Source organism: Ambystoma mexicanum, chromosome 6p (genome assembly GCF_040938575.1).
Source record: "Ambystoma mexicanum isolate Mex_15411 chromosome 6p, UKY_AmexF1_1, whole genome shotgun sequence".
Lineage (NCBI taxonomy): Eukaryota > Metazoa > Chordata > Amphibia > Caudata > Ambystomatidae > Ambystoma > Ambystoma mexicanum.
In genome coordinates, this window is record NC_090935.1 from 1,346,682,938 (window position 1) to 1,346,695,319 (window position 12,382).

Here is a 12,382-nt window from a genome sequence, read left to right on the forward strand (position 1 = left end):
GCTGCGAGTGTTTAAAGATGAAGACTACAGGTAAGATGCTGCTGCTAATGATGTTCCTTTTGTCTCCTTGCAGGTTCTGTTTCTCCGAGGTTCGAAGGAATAGCTGGACACGGTGAGCGTCACGTTGCAAGCTGCAAAGTAACGCGAAGCGTGTTGTCTTGCTTGTGCGTGGTTTAAATAGCCCCAACAAAATAGTCCAGGTAAAGTAGTCCCTAGGCTACCACACCCAAAACACTTGACCGCATAGCTTGGTTCTTAGGAACCAAGCTATGTGAATGCCTCCATGTTGGCTGACAATACAATAAAGTAGTTCCCAAGCACATTGTTTTTCATGGTGTATGAGCCTGGCGCCATAGGCGCCAGGACTGGCCCCATGAGGGCTTTTGAAGAGGATGCCAGGCTTAGAGGCTTGAGTCCTGACTCCACCTGGCTAATGGGTTTGCCAGAGGGGGTTTTGGGCGAGGGTCGTGACAGTACCCCCACCCAAAGGCCCCTCCCATGGTGTTCCTTCTGTCTGGCCCAGGTTTGGTTGGGAAGTTCCGATGGAATTTCCTGATTAAACGTGGTGCGTGGATATTCTCACTGGGCTCCCAGGATCTATCTTGTGGTCCAAATTCTTTCAAATCGACGAAATACTATAGCTTAGTCCTAGAGTATTTAGAGTCCAAGATATCTTTGACTTCGAATTCCGGTTCTCCGTCAACAAGTATGGGCTTAGGTGGTGTCCCAATCCGTGTGCCAGGTTCATTGGTTTCAGGAGGGACACATGGAATATCGGGTGGATGTGTAGATTAGGTGATAAATCCAGTTTCACGGCTGCTGGGTTGATAATCGCCTTAATGGTATAGGGTCCTAAGAATCTGGGATGAAAGGTCCGGGTTCCCTTGATGGGTACGAATTTAGTGGCTAACCAAACTTTGTCTCCTACTTCATAATCAGGTGCCTTTTTCCGGTGTTGGTCGGCGAATCTCTTGTTTTTCTTTGGCATGAATAAGGTGTTCCTTTGCCCTTTTGAAAGCCTGAGTAATGGTTGTGTGTAGAGTCTTTACCGCTGGCATTTTCAAGCTGGCTGGAAAGTCTAGTTCAGAGGTACTTGGATGTCTGCCATTAAGGGTATAGAAGGTCGTTTGTCCCATGCTTGAATGCAAAGAATTGTTATATGCACATTCGGCTATCCATAGTAGGTCTTTCCAATTCCTTTGTTCGTGGTGCAGCATGCACCGTAAATATTGCTCGAGTGTCTAATTGGTTCTCTCGGTTTGGCCATCCGTTTGGGGATGGTGACTGGTAGATAGCTGAATGTCGTTCTGCGCCATTGCACAACATTTTTTCCAGAAGTTTGAAACAAACTGGCTGCCTCGGTCAGAGACCAGAACCGAAGGGAAGCCATGTAGCTTAACCACGCCCTCCAGGAACACTTTTGCTAAAGTGGCTGCGTCTGGGAGGCCTTTGAGAGGAATAAAATGGACCATCTTCGAGAATAAGTCCACAACTACAAGGATGGTGTTGAACCCTTGGCTTGGAGGTAGATCAGTGATGAAGTCAAGGGAAAGAGTGTGACATGGAACTGGAGGAATGTCCAATGGTTGTTGGAGACCAGATGGTTTTTGTTTCTGTGATTTATTTTGTGTGCAGACACCGCAGGACTGAATATACTGAATGATGTCCTTACGCCAGGTAGGCCACCAAAAGTTCTCTTTTACCTTAGCTAGGGTTTTGGCGATCCCTGGATGCCCTTCGATTAGTGAATCGTGATAGTTTGAAATAATATGCTGTTGTAATTCCTTCTTGGGTACATATAGGCGATCCCTAAAAAAGGGTAGATGGTCCTTGATGGTATATTGATTTCCTTGAGTTTTCCATGTGAGGTAGGCATCAGGATTCATTGTCCGTTGGATTTATTTTCGTAGTTCTGCTTGTGTTAAGGCTGTCGTGATACCCAAGAGTTTGTCTTCAGGTATATTAGGTACTGGGTCTGGAGTTGTATATTCTATTTCATCTATGCCCATGCAAGATAAGGCATCTGCTTTTCCATTTCTGACTCCTAGTCGAAAGGTGATTACATAATCATAATCAGCGAAGAAAAGGGCCCACCGTAATTAGCGCGAGGACTGGGCCTTGGATGTTTTGAGATATTGAAGTTTTCGGTGGTCTGTGATGACTGTAATGGTGTGTCTGGCCCCCAGAAGGTAGTGCCTCCAGGCTTTAAAGGTGGATTTGATAGCCAGGAGTTCCTTGTCCGTGATGGCAAAATTAATCTCTGGAGGTGAGAACCTTTTTGACCAGAAGGCCACAGGATGTAGCTGGCCGGTTTCTGGGTCTCTCTGTGAAAGGACAGCCCCCATTGTGAGACTGGACGCATCAGTTTCAATGACATAAGGAAGGTCTGGACAAGGATGTTGCAGGATTGGAGCGGAGGTAAACCGTCGTTTAGGTTCCTGAAAGGCTTCTTCTGCTTCTTCGGTCCAAGCAAACTTTTTATTGTTTTTTCGTAGTAGTACTGTGATTGGGTGCACAACTTGAGAGAAGTCTGGGATAAACCGGCGGTAGAAGTTCGCAAAGCCCAGCATGCTTTGTACCCCTTTCAGAGACGTCGGAGAAGGCCATTTCAGAATGGCATCTACCTTGTGCACGTCCATTCTGATGCCTCCTGGAGTAAGGATAAAACCAAGAAATTCTACTTCGGTGACGTGAAAAAAACATTTTTCAAGCTTTGCAAACAAGCGATGTTGACAGAGCTTGGTGAGGACTGAACGAACGTGCCTGACATGATCTTGTTCCGAGGCTGAGTATACTAAGATGTCGTCTATGTACACTAAGGCGCACACATCAATTAACTCCCTTAAGACGTCATTCATGAAATACTGGAATGCCGCAGGAGCGTTGCATAAACCAAAGGGCATGACTTGATATTCAAACAAGCCATACTCAGTACGTAAGGCCGGTTTTCCATTGATCTCCTTTTCTGACTCGGACCAGGTGGTACGCTCCTCGAAGGTCCAATTTGGTATAAATCTGGGCATCTTTAACTTGGTCTAGCATCTCAGGGATAAGTGGCAAGGGGTAGCGCTTCTTCACGGTGATCTGGTTCAATGCGCGGTAGACAATATAGGTTCTCAAGTCTCCTTCCTTATTTCGGTACGAAGAACAAAGGACTGGCTGCGGGGGACTTCGAAGGACGGATAAATCCGTTTGCAAGGTACTGGTTTAAATAGGATTTCAAATGAAGGTTTTCTGGTTCTGTGAGAGCGTAGATCCTGCCGCAAGGGATTTGTGGACCAGGAACAAGGTCGATCTGACAGTCATAGGGCTTGTGCGGCGGCAATGTACTGGCTTGGTCCTTTCGGAAAACATCCTGGAAATCATGGTATTCACTTGGCAAGGTATTAGATGCTCCCAGGGTTGATACTGTCGCTCCGGGAGTCATGGGGATACAGACGTCGGGTTTCTCCTCTTGGTAATAGCAGGCAGGGGAGCAGTCACCGGGGAAGGTTAATTTTCGTGCCCGCCAGTCTATCAAAGGGTTGTGAGCAACCAACCATGGCATCCCTAGTATTAGCCTGAACTGAGGTGCCTTGATGAGATCGAATGAAATAGACTCCCGATGTCCGTCCTGGCACAGCAAGGTTACCCTGGCTGTGCACTGGGTTACTGGTCCGAAGCGATTTCTGTCCCATCCACGGTGGTTACCTTTTCCATAGTTGGCTTAGAACAGAAAGGAAGCCCCATCTCTGCTGCCAGTTCTTGATCAATATAATTTCCAACTGCTCCGCTATCGATGTATGCTTCAACGGCATGCATTCTTGAAGACTGTTGGTGGTTAATTAAGATCACTGGTATTGCAAAGTGCGAGGTCAGCAACTCTTTCTTCTCACTCGACAAACTGACCTCTACGTTTGTCGAGCTTGGTAGTTTTCCGATTCCTTAGCTTCATCCTTCTCTGTGGCCCTGACTGTTCTTCTTGGGGGTTTTACTGGACAGTCCTTCAGGAAATGTCCTGGTTTCCCACAATACAAACAAAGCTGTTGTTGTCTTCTTTCGTCCCCCTCTTGTTTTGTTAATGGAGGCCGTATCCCTCCAATCTGCATGGGTTCTACAGCATTTTCAGGTACACGGGGTGTATTTTCCCTTGTTCGAACATACACTGTCCGAGGGTCTTTCTTAGACCCGTCTGCCTTTCGGTCCTGCAACCGGTGGTCTAGCTGCACGACCAGATTTATGAATTCTGCACAGTTTCTGGGTGGATCAACTACCTGGGCTAAGACGTCCTTTAATTCGCCTCGTAAGCCTCGATGGAATAACGTGGTTCTTTTGTTTTCTGGCCACCTAGCTTCAGCAACCAGTCTGTTGAAGGTAGCAATGTACGTTAACAAGTCCTGATTCCCCTGTCGGAGGGACAAGAGTTTGTTGTCTACTGCTTGTTCCTTGGTATGGCGAGCAAAAAGTTTTTCCATTTCTCTCTGGAACCCCCCAAAGTCATGTAATAGAGGATCGTCATGGGTTACCAACGGCACCGACCAATCTGCTGCACTACCACTCAGGTATGATAAGACAAAAGCTACCCGAGCTTGGTCATTGGGAAATGCTCCAGGCCTACAAAGAAAATGAAGGCGCACCGATTGATGAATGGCGCATACTTCCGTGGGTTGCCTTAGAACCTTTCTGGTGGTGCCAGGGGCACTGTTCCAGGTAACGTGATCTGTACCGGAGTGGGTGGTATGGCAGGGTTTTGCATCGTTGGATTGCTTCCAGGTAGAGGCGTCTGTCCTGCCTGTGATTGCAAGTATTGCCTGCTAATCTCTTCAGTGTGTTCTTTGGTCACTATTAGGTCTCTCCGGAGGGCATTAGTCTCTTGTCGGGCAGAATTAACCTCAGCACAAAGCTCTACTAGTAATTGGGCCAATTGATCAATTTCTGATGTCTCCATGGCGCCCAGGTGGATTTGTTATGATAGGCTTCGCGTTCTGTTACGCTCACCTGGTATCCACAGGGACACCACCCAGCCGGGTTACTCGCTGCTATGCTTCTCAGCTTTGCCCTGATGTGGTCTGCGGGGGAGGTTCTGCCTTGTGGTAGAATTAGGCGTGCTCTCCGTCCTGTCTACTTTGCAGGGGCGCGTTGTCTTTCATGTGCAAGTGCGGTCCAGTTACTTCACTGACGCCGGCCCGTTTGATATTGTTCAGGTAGGTCTTATTGCTGTTCTTTAGTTTTGTTGCTATCCTGCATGCCTTTCTTTGTTTAAAATGTCTCTTTTTTCACCCTTAGGTATGCAGAGCTTCAGCGCAGTGAACTGGCTTGGTTGAGCCCCGCTGGGAAATGATGGCGCATTAAGAGCGCTATGATGCGGTAAGTAAGCGCTATGCGCAGCGCTGCAAAGTCTTGCCTTTGCTAACCTGTGTTTTCCTTCCTTGTAGGTCGCAGTGTTCTTCAGCGTGAGTGGAATGTCCGGAGTGGTACCAGCCGAGAGGCGACCAGCCAGGTAAGCCTTTTGAGCAGTTTGTAATTTATAAATGTCTCTACTGCTTTCTTTAATGTTGCCTCTATCTTCCTCTTTCAGGTCGTTCTGTCCGGGAGGCGTGCAGATTCGAGGAAGCTGTTCTCAGTAGCTGCGAGTGTTTAAAGATGAAGACTGCAGGTAAGATGCTGCTGCTAATGATGTTCCTCTTGTCTCCTTGCAGGTTCTGTTTCTCCGAGGTTCGAGGGAATAGCTGGACACGGTGAGCGTCACGTTGCAAAGTAACGTGAAGCGTGTTGTCTTGCTCGGGCGTGGTTTAAAAAGCCCCAACAAAATAGTCCAGGTAAAGTAGTCCCTAGGCTACCACACCCAAAACACTAGACCGCATAGCTTGGTTCTTAGGAACAAAGCTATGTGGATGCCTCCATGTTGGCTGACAATACAATAAAGTAGTTCCCAAGCACATTGTTTTTCATGTTGTATGAGCCTGGCGCCATGGGTGCCAGGACTGGCGCCATGAGGGCTTTTGAAGAGGATGCCAGGTTCTAGAGGCCCGAGTCCTGACTCCACCTGGCCAATGGGTTTGCCAGAGGGGTTTTGGGCAAGGATCATGACATTTACCACAGCACCAATTCTACGGCTTCCTCAACCAGAATTACCATACGTGGTTGAAACTGATGCTTCCAACATAGCAATGGGAGCAGTCCTGTCATAACGAGACCCCGAAACAGGTCAGTTGCATCCCGTGGCATTCTGGTCTCGCAAGTTTTCAGCCCCCGAATTGAATTATGTAATCACTGATAAAGAACTGCTAGCAATTAAGGCAGCTTTCAAAGCCTGGAGACATTGGGGGTCATTACGAGCGCGGCGGTTAGGGGTTAACGGCACCGGTAAGGATGCTGGTGCCGTTAACCCCTTAGCGCCGCATTCCGAGGTCCCTTAGCGGGTCCCACTAAGGCCAGCTGGTAAAACCAGCCATCCTTAGCGGGAGCCGCTAAGGGACCAGGGAGCTAATAACGGGCCTCTCCATTCCCATTGAGCCCTATGGGGGCTTGAATGTGAATGGGGAATGGTTTTCTGAATGGGGATTTACCACGTCCTTCAAGGTTGGAATGACACAGTAAGTCCCCATTCAGAGAACCCGGACACGAGTTTGGAGGCAGCCATGGTGCTAATAGCGCTATGGATGCCTCCAAACTCGTAATGACCCTCATTATCTTCTTGGAGCTAGACATACAGTCACCGTCGTCACGGATCATCGCAATCTACAATATCTGAAGACCGCTAAAGCTCAATCATCACGTCAACTCTGCTGGGCTCTCTTCTTTGTGGAATACGACTTCGTCATCCCCTATAGACCCGGAGTATGCAATGGAAAAGCGGATGCCCTGTCTCGCATGAGTGAGGGAGAAGAGGCATTCATTACACCACACCTCGTGGCCATCATCCCTGAAGGATGAATCCAAAGCATGACTGCCACAAACTCCACTCTAGACAACTTAAAATCTGACCTGCAACACTTGATGAGTCCACCAGCGCAACAGGAATGGCTGGGAAAGGGAGACCGGTATACGATCTTGGACAACCTACCATGCTACCAAGGATGATTGTACATCCCGGATAAGAAATTACAGAATCAAATCATCGCAAACTATCACAATTCATTAGTAGAAGGGCATCTGGGAATAGCCAAAACCCAAGCTAAAATAAAGAAACATTACTGGTGGCCAACTTGGCGAAAGGACATTGTCCAGTTCATCGTAACCTGTGACACCTGTGCACAACACAAGTCCCAAAAACAAAGTCCTGCAGGTCTGCTATGTCCTTTAGAAGTACCCCAAGCACCTTGGCATACGCTATCAATGGATTTTTATTACAGACCTTCCCTCCTGTAACAGATATAATACCATCTTAGTCGTTGTAGATCTGTTTTCCAAAATGTCTCACTTTATTCCCCTGAAATGTCTCCCAACTGCTTCTACTCTGGCTACTGTGTTTTTGGAACAGATTGTCCGGCTACACGGGTTCACATCAATATTGATATCAGACCGAGGAACTCAGTTTGTCTCTGCATTCTGGAAAAGGTTTTGTAAAATTGCCAAAATTGACCTCCGGTTATCTACAAGCCATCACCCCCAAACCGATGGCCAGACTGAACGGACTAACCAGACCCTCGAGCAATACATAAGGTGTATGCTGCAACAAACCGAGGATACCTGGAAGGACATATAATTTGGTTAGCAGAATATGCATATAACAACTCCATTCACACCAGTACGGGACAAAGCCCATTCTACATAGTGTACGGTCGACATCTATGGACATCCATTTTTGACCCACTCGAATCATTAGAAATGCCCGACAGTGCATCCCACGGGTACCAGGATTTGGGAGAAGGGGTCTGGAAGGGGATCAGGCGCACAAGCTGGCATACTCACGCCCTCTATTCTCCACACAGGAGCAGTCCCAAGCAGCATCACCTATTACCACCAGTCACCACATAAGCACAGAGGGTGAAGTCGGACCCAAGCGACCTCACCCCCAGGAGGGCTGCAAGCATGCCCCAACGCCTCCGCAGAGACCAGGTGAGCGTAACAGGTACTGGGTTTGACAGGCTCCATAATCTACACCCACTGGCCTGGAGACTAGACTGTCACTGTGGCCTTCTGGTCATGCCAGTGTTTCATCATCTCCTGAATGGCCTTTAGGTTCTTTGTCGACTGTTCCATATACTTTGCCATTCTAGACCGAAGGCCGAGAACATAGTACACCACATCTCGTGTAGGGGATGAGGGTTTGCTTTCCCATCCCTCTTTCACTAGACAGAGGGGCCCTGGTACAAGATGTCCAAATAGAAACTCAAAGGGGCTAAACCCTACTCCATTCTGTTGCACCTCCCTGTAGGCGAACATAAGGCATGGCAGGAGATTAAGCCATTTTCTCATCAGGTGCTCTTCAAAGCCACCTATCATGCCTTTCAGGGTCTTGTTGAACCGCTCACCGTTTGTGGATGGAAGGATGTAGAGAACCGGTAGGTGACTCCACACTCTTCCCACATAGCCTTCATATACGCTGATATGAAGTTTGATCCCCTGTCAGAAATGACTTCCTTGGGGAATCCAACACTGGAGAATATCCCAATCAGAGCCTTTGCAACCACAGAGGCTTTGATGATCGTCAGAGGGCAGCCTTAGGGTATCTTGTGATGTGGTCTACCACCACCAAGATGTATCTATTCCCTGAGCTGGTTTGAGGATCCAAAGGACCCACAATATCTATGCCTATTCTCTCGAAAGGCCACCCAACCATGGGTAGTGGAATTAAGGGGGCCTTTGTGGCACCACCTGAATTGCCAGAAGCCTGACAAGTCAGGCAGGACCAGACAAATTCCTTAACCTTTACGTCGAACTGCGGCCAGTAAAAGTGTGCAGACAACTGGTCTGATGTCTTAGTCACTCCCAAGTGACCCACTAAAGGAATTTGATGAACCAAATCCAAAAGTAACTTTCTGTGGCACTGGGAATCACCAACCTTCTGGTGCCCTCACCCTCATAGCCTTTTGGCTCACTGTACAGGAGTCCATCCTCCGAGTACACTTTGAACAAGCCAGGGGCCTCATCCTTAGCCTGCTTCTCCGCCTGCTTCTGCAGAACCGCCAGAGTGGGACACTCTTTCTGGGTGGTAAAGAAGTCAGTCTGATCTGGGCCCCCTGCTGGTGCGAATTCATCCAGCTTGGGCATGCCCTTCAGATATGTGCCCACCTTGTCCACCATCTCAGTTTCCTGCGCTGCACCAGGCAACTCTGAAGTCACTGAGATTACCTGCTACCAAAGTAGCGTCCTCAGTGGCTTCTGGCCTCTCTCCTGCAGGAGTAGGTGACTCAGCAGTCTGTGGAACTGGACTAGGGGCTACTGGCCACGCCGGTCCTTCCAACAAGCCCTCTGGAAGCTCTCCAGGCCCTAAGGCTCAGTGTTCAATCTGGCGATATCTTTGGCCCTTGATCGGGTAGCTGTTGCGACTATCTCGGGATCAGGAAGATCATTACCCAATAGACATGGGACAGGGATGGAGTCTTTCACCACTACACAGCGCTGTGTCATTTTACCTCACCAGCTGAAATCTACTATCGCCGAGAGGAACTTTCCTCTTTCTGTCAAACCCATTGGTGCTACAATCAGGCCCATCAAAATACTGGCCTGGCTGTACCCACTGCCGGGTAAAAGCAGTGACGCTAGCCGGGGTGTCTCGGGGACCACAGGAGCTTTGTGTCCACTGAAATACACATGTTCTAGATAGAGTTCAGTATTATTGGGAACTGGGATCTCTTCTGGAGACCCGGTACCGTTCCCACTCAGTGTAACCAATCCACATTCAGCCACTCCTTGGCCTAGTGAAAGTCCTCCTCTAAGAGGCACACATTAATGATGGCCTCTTCCATGAGTCCAACATTCAAGCAGGAACCCCTTTCCTGTGGCCCAGCTCCTTACACACGAAACAACCTTGGTGGTGAGAACGTAGGTGTCCTAGTGTTAGGGGTGCCAGCGCTCTACTTTTTGGTGTGCACGGCTGAACTAGAGTTTTGGGATGTTCCTTCATTGTTTTGGGTATGTGGCTTCGAAAAGGATTGGGTTAGACCGATTTCTCTTCTGGTTTGGGTGTGCTCGTCTGAGCCTTTTTCTGGACTTTCGTACTCACAAACCTGTCGGCAGCTTTTGCAAGCTCCTTAGGGTCCGTTATAGTCTTGTCCACAAGATGCTGGTGTAGGTCAACCTCAGAATATTTCAATACATGCTCACACGCAATCAAATTGTACATCCCTTTAAATGTGTCAACTTTGTTACCAGTCACCCACTCGCTCAGATATTTCAACGACAAGTGTGTGAACGTTTCAAATTGTTTGCACTTTTATTTCCGAGCTCTCTGAAGCTCTTGAGATACTGCTTTGTGGTTTTACGGAACTCCCTGAGGAGGGATGCGTTCATGCTTTCATAAACGGGCCTTTCCTCAGGAGTTAACTGAAGAATTCCATCAGTCCCTGGTGTCGATAAGCGACTCATCAAGGCTACAACACAGTACCTCATCCACCTCCTGTAACTGGAAAGCCAGCTTGAGTACTTCAAACCCATCAAAAATATCCTTCCCCACTTCATAAGCCTTCACTAAGTCTTTAAGGATGTGTTTGCGGGGCTTATCCCAGCAACTCTGGTTTGAGCCTCTTCTTCTGCTTTCTCTAAAGGTGGATCTGTTGGCCTCCTTCTTCTCTTCCAGCACAAGCTTGCACAGCTCTATGGTGACCTTGTTCCGCTGTTTCTTTTCCTCTCCTTGAGCAGGAGCTTTCTAGCTGCTACCTCATTAACAGTCGGAACAATTACTGGGCCACTTAGAGACTGTGCTGAGGCCTGGGACCTGCGGGATGCTGCACTACCCTTGTCCTCACTGACAATCTTAAGTGTTAAGAAACCACAATTGCCCCCGGGCGGGATGATTGGCGAGAAAAACTGCCCATGCGGTTGTCCTTGTCATTCCCCCCCGGAAGGTCTTGTCCGTTCGGGTACACAGGGCCTCGCCCATGCCCTGGGGTCTTCTCCCCAACCGCCCTTGCTTCTACCCAAGCTTGGAGGCTGGTCAGCAACTCAGGTTTATTAACCATAGTGCTTTGGGGTAGTCCCCTCTCTTGACATAAGACGCGCAGGACATCCTTGGTCATGCCTTTTACAGTCTCCATGTCAAGAGCCATGACTTTTACTAATACCTAGCAGTGACTAAATGTTGCCTGCAAAAGTACTTTTATCGTTGGGTGACTAAGCTGTGCGCAAGGCTCCAACTGATCCGACCGCTTGCCACCAATGTGACAAATCAACTTCTGGGGCACCAGTTGTCCAGGGATGAATATCTGTTTCTAAACCATCAATTAGCTCCACACCTCTAGTACACCAGAAGGGGTCAAGACAGATTGGAACTACAAGTAAATTATAAACCTCCTTGTCCGGCCTTATCTCGCAACGTCGTGGATCGTTGGTTAGTTGCAACACAGCAAAAATACAATTATTACCCAATGATAAAAGAGACTGTCCAGTCAAGGTTGTATACAAATATCAGAGGGCGCTAGAAGGCCAACCAAGATGGCCACCTTGGTCTGAGCTCTCTAACAGCCCCGCATCAATCCTGTATAATCCTGCTGTTCCTGGTACTTTGATGACCTCCAAGCCCGATTCATGACTTTCCCAATCACCCAGCTGCCATCTGCCGAAAGTTGGGGCAAAATCGGACCTTCCCTCCCCCCGAACGAACCACACAGCCTCGAGGCCGAACCTCCCACAATTCTCACGGCGAGGCGCCAAACCACACACGGCCACCCCCTCCCCAAATGAGGCCCAGACGTCCTGGACCCCGTGAACGCTCCTTGAGACATCAGCTGTAAAACGAGCGGAGAGCGGGAAGTAAGGAGCGACTATCAGCGGGCCTGCAGGGAGTTTCTCCCTCCCCCCTCGTCCTGGGCCGGCTGGCAGAGCAAGATTGCGGCGCCAACGGCGCACAACATACACCGCCGTCAAGGAGAGGGACGGCGCAGTGGGGGACCGGCGGTCTCCCCCCCATCCGCTCCGCTTGCTTTGAAGTACAGCTGCCCGCCTGCCGAGTCAGGGGCGGATGCTCCCTGTGAGGCCCCAGGACACCGCACCACCAGCGCGGCTCCAGACACCCGAGACCTGCGCCCGCCAACGAGGTGAAGACCGGAGACCGGCCGCACACAGAGGTACGGGAGGGGAGGGAAGTTGCGCTGTGCTCATAACACGTGATCATACTTGGCCATCCCCCTCCCAGCGCAGAGACTCTGGCGGCAGAGCTGCGTAAGATTTCACTGAGTGGAGGGGCCTCCCCCGCTTGCGCTGCGGCGCGGAGGACCGCAGGACTCAGCCTCCCAGCGAT